A 7,934-nucleotide genomic window follows, 5' to 3' on the forward strand; every position below is an offset into this window, starting at 1 on the left:
GACAGAGTAGGCAGAAGGCAGCTAATCAACACTACCCACTGCCAACATTTGGGTTACACTTTTATCAATGAATAGTGGGATTGACCATCACATTATAATGTCCTCATGGCTAAAATGGGCAAACATGTTTGATGACAAGGATTCAAAACCTGTGACTCGCAGATTGTAAGTGGAGCACCCTAACCACTCTCTGATTTTAGACTCTTCAGTTTATGCCTTATTCACCTCTCAAAAGTGGTGGTTACATTGCTCAGGCTGAATGGCATGATGCGGAACACATACAAGCATTCCATTGTGCTGAAAACAGTCCTGCACTTATTCTTGTCATGATGTTCAACTTGCCAGTTTCTAATTTCTGAACAAATAGAAACCACAAATACATCAGCATATTCAATTACCAAGTCACTGAGTTGGGTCTAGATTGTTTGCATTATCCTTAACCAACAATGTCAGATGTGTTGGTAACCATGTGCTTGCTTTAGACCATGATGCAAAAGACAACCTAGTATCACTACTAATCTCAGTTACTTCAACTTTCCTTGCTGTTATTACAAATTAGCATTGGGACTTATCCATTTTTGGACACATGACTATCTAAGCTAATGCTGTCTGCTTTCTAGAAAGTAAACAGTTCATTGCATGTATTGCTTTTATAATTGTATTACATGGGGCCGATACACTGCAAGATGGAGATACCCAGATAGAATGGACTATCAGATATGAAGCCACATTAGCTCTTGATGTGAGCTTCTTCCTCTCTAATAACTATCTTGAAGTTAGCATACCCAGGTGGTGCCTCATGGTCTCACCAGGAATTTCTTCAAGGATCTTTTTGAAAAGTATATGCTCATGATCTGCTGAAGCCATTGCAGGGTAATCTATATTGTAGAGACAGTATACTTTCAATGGTATTTCTTGAACAGGGGCCAGAAGAGAGCTTAATTCTTCACTGGGTCAAATTGGCAGTGCAACATGGCCATGACTTAGTCCCAGTTTGCCTCTTGTCTGAATGCTTGATAAATTCCAGAGCTGGTCCATCTAAGTTCAAGTGTTGGACTACTGTTTCTTATTCCAGCCATTCAAAGCAGTTACATACCTGAAAAGCTTCAGATCTTCCTTTGCTGCATATTTGAAAATTTAGGAAAATCTTGGCTACAATCACAGGCACTTGTGGTGTTGGCCAAACCTCCTCCCCAATGCCTGGCTGAGATGCTAATGATATCATAAAGACAGGGAAATAGGCATACTTGAGTAATCAGTTCCATGGTCAGGGTGCCAGAGCAATGAGTTACTCTGAAGCTTTGCATGACCCCAGGGTTCCGGTAAAATACCTTCTGGCTCATGACAATCCCTTGGTTCATGATTTTTCCTGTTATCCTGTTAGTGTCCATGGTCTCACATGCCAGGAAAAGTTCTGACTAGTACAGATTATTCACCACCAGCATGTCAAGTCCTTCTCAGCTGGTCTTGAACAAAGTAGGAGGTGTGTTATTCTGGCTTGTGATGGTCTGGGAGATCTGTAAACCATTCTAGCCATCCCTAATTTAGTAGTGTAAGGCTAGAGGGAAGGCAGCTAGTCATCACCACCAACCGCCAACTATTGGGCTATTCTTTTACCAATGAATAGTGGGATTGACCATCACTTTATAACGCCCCTACGGCTGAAAGGGCGAGCATGTTTGGTGTGACGGGGATTCGAACCCACAGATTGCGAGTCGAGCGCCCTAACCACCTGGCCATTTCGGGCCTAGGAGTTTGTTTAACATAAGTAAATAGACAACCAAGTTTAAAAATGAAACCAATTTTTTGTGGAAACATAAGAAACACGGGCAAAATATGAATAGCATTAATACTGTGGTGCAGCCTTTTGTCTCTTTTAGGTCGACGACGCACTTACACATTGTGTGGACAAGATCAGCGATCCCAGTCTGGGGTATGGCAGCCCATTTCTGTCACGGAATGTGTATTAGGGAGTCCAATAAAGTACAGTCTTGGCCAAAATGTTTGCACACTGTTCTATATTCATGTTATTGTCTACATGCTTGGAGTAGTTATGTTTTGAGCACTTTTTCATTAAAATTTACATACACACCTGTTTTGTATAAAAGGGTGTGCTTTGGGTATAATCTTTTTCGAAACAGATCAATGCTTTGTTTAGACAAATTCTCTGTATTTGTTGTAGAGTCATGCCTCGTCACGTGCCAGAAGTTATAGGGCGTCAAATTGTTCGACTGTCCAGAAATGGTACGAAACAAACGGACATTGCCAGAATTGTAGGGTACCCCCGGTGTACTGAATACAGAATACTCAAACGTCATTGGACTATAGGAAATGTTGTTCCAGGAAATTCTACCGATAGTCGCGTAAAACTACTGCCCAAGATGACCAAGTTTTGATCAAGTTAATACTTCATGGACGGAAGAAGTCTTACAACAACTTATAACTTATTTAAGTAAATATATATATATGTGTATACTGTGAGAATAAGATATGTAATATTTGCATTCTATAATGCAATTCTTTGATTTCTCAATCATCATCAGATGCTTAAGGATGGTGGTAAGTGCAAATGTGGGTAAGTCAGTAGTTGTAACCTTGCTAGAAGAAATGCTTGTGAAGCCCACTGAAAATGTCATTAGTGGTACTAGCATATAGTATGCATTGTTCTTCCTCTGGATTCAAGGGAAAGTGCAACTCGAAGCACATGCTGTTTAGATTGAATAACTTCTGTACCTCTTTTAGGTTTTAGTGCACACCTTGCTGATGCAAGTTGAATGCCCTCCACTATTCGACTGGACAGGGTGCCAGCATTCCATTATATCCATTACCATTAAAGCACATTGTTAAAATGTCATCAGGCTTGCTAAGCTAGCCGGTGACATTCTATGTACCATTTTCAATGCTCGCATTATGGCAAGCTTGGTTGACCGACTACAAAAAGTCTTCCTTCATCAACTTCGGAAATTATTTTCTTGGAGTCATTAGAACCACCTAACAAAGAATCCTACATGTTTGCAAATTATCAAATAAGAGACTGGTTCAAAGATGATTGAGAATTACGGAGAGTCAAGATTTAAAACCCCAAGGTAACTCAACTCAGAACTTCAGTTATCAATGTAAAGTTAAATATCACAGCAAATTATATTGCAACGAGACCTTTTCATTGTTAATCTAGATGTAGTGTGTGTACCACATCTTGCTCTTCTACTTCAAAAATGAACTTGTCCAAAATAACTGTGAAGGTCCTATCCACATAGCTTTTATGGAACATTGCACGTGCAACTACTGCGGAATTTCCCTCAAAATAGTTAGGATCTGCAATTGGAGATTCAGAGAATATCGAGTGTGCATTGTTTTTCTCCAAATTCTTACTGAGTTTATTGCAAAGAAGAGAAGTATACAAATCACAATCTTTATTATAAACAAAGTCAAAACAAACACAGTTACACAACACAAGAGCAAGTGTTTATTGTGAATGTGTTGAAATGGTAAAAGAAGAGAAAAGAAACCGTTCAATATTTTCGTAACAGTTTAGTATGCTCTGTTTGGTAAGTTAGACCAAGAGCAAAGTTAAAAGTAAAATTTAAAATAAGCTGTAAAGTTATGGTTAAAATAGAAAATATCTGAAATACAAATTCTAGTTGCCTTAAAAGATAAAGTCTGCAACAATCCATAGCTAAACTGAAAGTGTAAGTTAACAGCTAAAAATCTCCTCTTACAGGAACAAACCTGACTTTATAAATCAAAACACAATAACATCAACAAAGCCAGGTTTGCACAAGACTTCACCTTACACACGTCACCTTCGTCAACTGCGATTCAAGTACAAGGATATGGCAGCCACTAGTCATTACCTGATTCACTGACCGAACAGAGAACCATCTGTCTCACAACATCACGAGTTATCTCTTCTATAGCCGCTTCTACTGAATCCGACGACAAAAAGTTTATCTGCAAGTACCACACATTGCAACTGAATAAATATACACATAGCTAATCTCAATAGGTAACTGACTAAACAAGTTGCAGCCACGTCAGGAATCGTTTTTAGGATTTTCTGCTGCTTATCAGACGAGTTCTGGAAGTCATTTCACATCTAATAATAAGCATGTGTCAGTCTAGCCTTCTTGTAAGGGAGATTGGGAAATAAAATAAAAACACTTATGCTGTACTAAGACGTATCTGGAGCTAGGGTTGATTAGGAGCAGTTTAAAAAAAAATATATATAATAAAAGTATAATTAAAATGTAGAAACAAGAAATGAATAAGAAATAAAGTATCAAACAGACTAGTATGAAAATAAAAACGTTATATGACAAAAACAATGTCCCAATTTTTCTAGTTTACAACTGTATTACTGAAAAAAATGTCATGTAGTCAAACCCTCATAAAACTTTTTATGTACTTACATTAAAAGCAATTATATATGGACACCAACATATTGCTCACATTGCACTGTTATAAATATGTAGGTCGTGCAAAAAGTTGCTTTTGTAAAAGTTGATCTGCATTCTCAGACTTTCCCTCGCATTGTTCAAAGAATATGATGTATTGAGTGAAACGTCTTGAATATTAATTAACGTTGCATTTATTATTACTATTAGTATTTCTGAGAAATAGTTGTAAAACAATTTGCCAATTTTGTTGCTGGTGTAAAGGTTCTTTTCTCTAACAACAAAGATATTTCTTTGTAGAGCATATCGCGTTTGATACGATACGCGTTAATGAGTAAATACAATATAAACACAACACATAATAAAAGGTATTTTATAACTTTAATAATAACTACGCAACAAATCTATCTTAAATCTTCTTATTTCGTACCATGGCAGGTTAAATAACAAATTTCACTGTAATAAATCAATTTAAACAATATAAAGTAACCTATATTTCAGAAGCTGTAATTGTATACATTGTTCGAAAACAGATATATGTTTACTGACTGTAAGACTAACGTTTCACTACTGCACAGGTAGCTTAACAATTTACGCTATTAAAACACTTTTTCTTTCCAAACAGGGAATTGTAACACATTGGAAACATATTTATTTTATAATATATCCGTTAGGTGTCACCACTTCCTTATGTTTATTCTATTCGTCAGGTGTGTTTCGTTATTTCACCTGCTTGTGTTGCTCTTCATTAGTACAACGACAAGGAAGGTTCCTCAGGTGAATTTATTTTACTATTTTAGTGCTTAAAATATTTATCTTATGAAAATGCATAACTTTGTTCTTAATGTGATTTTACAAATTACTGAACAGAATTCAAGTATATTTTGGTTAGAAAATTATATCCTTACTTTTTAATCGTGGCGCCATTAGTTTGCTGTTACTTCGCGCTGGCAATAAGTCGAAGCTTCACCACCAGGTTTTCAAGTTTACTATGTTCTAGGTTTAAGTGGTACAACTTGTGGTTTTTCTTATGTGTATTTTTTTTTTCTTTTTTTACTTTTCTGTTGTTCTTTTACTCCTACAGTATATATTAGCATTCTTGTCACATTAAAATACAATGATTATACGCTGGTTTTTATTTGTACAAATGAGCTTGTATTTGCAAGTTCAACAGTGTACTGGTAGGAAATTTGTCCAATGTGGCTCAACCGTGTAGGATATTCATTGACAAAGTGATTAGTTGTAATTGATAGTGATACAGTTCTCAGATGCGAGAATTTAGTAACATATGCTGTGAGCGTACGACAGTTAAGTGCATTTCATCATTAAGTTTCATTATTATTATTATTACAGTTTAGGTGCATAAATAACTTGCTAGCGTCTCTGACTCTTTGCTATTTTTTTAAGGTTTTATTTAACAGAGAAGTTTATTGCGCTTTAAGTTTACACGAAAAAAAGAGATAAATAAAAAAAAACTATTTTAAACATTTGCATCGTCTTTTGATTCAACGTTAACGCGTGTCGGCTCTGAGGAAGAGCTCTGGATTTCGGAGCTAGTGAGCCGGGTTCGAATTCGTGCGACATCATAAAATATCCACTACATTTTAAGCTGTTGGTGCGTTATAAGTGTGATAATCACTCCCTTAGCGTGGATGGTAGGGTACTGCTGACTGGCTGTCTTCCTTCTGGTCGGTATCTCAAAATTAGTAGTTTTGCCATATATATATATATATACAAATACAATTAATTTTACTTTTAGCCACCACACAAATTTTGTCACTTTTGTAAACAGGAAAGTTAGTGACGGTTTCTAACAGTCTTGTCTAATATAACTTACAAAAAAAAGAAGAAAAAAAAGAAAGAGCATAATAAGTCTTAGAACCAAAACCTGGCAGCCGATTTTGTGTTCTCTGAAGTCAAAGACCACAGCTACTTTCCTGACTAATATAACCAACACGTATATGAAATAAATAAATGAAATAATTCTCATCTGTAAACTTGTCTAATACAATATTGAAAAAAAAAGGAAGATCCTGATAAAGTGCTGTAAACAGTTTCTAAATTTATAACCTCATTAACTTTTAGGAGAAAACTAGATTCGTCTCTCAGTGGCTCAGTGATAAGTCTGAACACATATAACTCTAAAAAACAGGTTTCGATACCCGTGATGGGCACAGCTTTGCGCTTATCAACAAACAAACAAAAAAGAACCAGATTATATGTAGGTTACAAAATAAAATTCGTCTGATGCCGAGACGAAATCAAAGATAAATGAACATTCGACCAGGAACTAAATTCAAGCTAAAATACTGTGGTAAGTGAGAGAGTTAATTCTTAACAAAATACATATCTCTGAACCATTAACGAAAGTCTCTGTGTGTGTGTCCATTTATATCTACTAAACTACTGGACCAATTGTTTCCAAAACTGGCTTGTACAATTTGGGCCCCTCCGGAGCGTAATATGGGAGGAGGAGGGGGTCGGCGTTTGGATTTGACCTCCACATATCATTCCTAAGGAGTCTCTATGTCTTTCTAGTGTGTTAAACGCATTTGTTAGTTGTTGTTTCGACAAGGTTTTGTCATCATCAAGTACCTGATGATGACGAAAAGTTGTACATTTGCTGTTATGTTAAACTTATATTAAAGTTTTTCTTCATTACCCATTCAAGCCGTCTCCAGCCATTACTGTTACATTTGTAGTTATTAGCATGTTTTAAAATCGGTTAGATAGTTTTCCGTTGATACTGAAGCCCACTGTTCTAAAATACATTGCATATATATTAGTTGTTAAGAAGCACGCTTCCAAAATAAATATTGTAAAACATGGTAGTTTGGAGGTAATACTTTAGTTCTTTTTCTTTTCGAATTGCAGTTACGACTGGACTAGTATTTTTATAAGTACTATCTATTTTTCGTAAGCAGTTTTTTAATCTGCTCTACTGAGACACGCTAATGTTTTATATGTTTAAAAGTACTTTGTAAGTATAAATTATTTGTTTTCCACTCATTCGTTTCCAGAAGCTGGACGTCATAAAAAATAACTGGGTTGTTCAAATGTCTTATCGTTGTTTTACTACTTGGTTGTGATGTATTGCACTATTTGAATCAAAATGACACAATAATTATTAAACTTTCAACGGTAGTGAAATTATGTTCTCAAAATATTTAATATAACGTATTACTAATGGCTTACTCAATCCAGTTTTCCTGTAAAAACGGCATGAATAAAGTTATTTCCATGCTTTATGAGTTGTAGATAGCCATTGAAAAGACAGTTAGCTCAGTTTTAAAGCTCACACTTAACACTGTTATTGGGGGCCACCATATTGCAGGTAGTAATATTGGGCAAGGTAAACGATTCATTATTTGCATATGCAAATCAAACGGATCATATTATGCACCACATAATCGTATGAACCATGCAGATATGTTGTTAAATCAGTGTTCTGTTAGGCAGTGTATAAGAAAGAGCAAGTATCTCTGCGTATTTTCAGTGACAATTAATAGTAGGTTTCCGTCTAAGAAAAAGCATCGTTAT

The 7,934-nt window shown here is 35.8% G+C and overlaps 1 protein-coding gene across 1 annotated transcript in view; it reads left to right on the forward strand.

Annotated features, from left to right (window-relative positions):
- Nucleotides 1-5,145: 5,145 nt before the first annotated feature.
- LOC106458244 (epidermal growth factor receptor kinase substrate 8-like protein 1) overlaps nucleotides 5,146-7,934 on the forward strand; it is a 163,791-nt gene continuing 161,002 nt past the window's right edge. The window contains exon 1 of the mRNA XM_022384392.1: nucleotides 5,146-5,171. The gene's annotated coding sequence lies outside the window, so the exon portion shown is untranslated. The remainder of the gene's footprint in view (nucleotides 5,172-7,934) is intronic.

Source organism: Limulus polyphemus, unplaced genomic scaffold, assembly GCF_000517525.1.
Source record: "Limulus polyphemus unplaced genomic scaffold, Limulus_polyphemus-2.1.2 Scaffold434, whole genome shotgun sequence".
NCBI classification, from domain to species: Eukaryota; Metazoa; Arthropoda; class Merostomata; order Xiphosura; family Limulidae; genus Limulus; species Limulus polyphemus.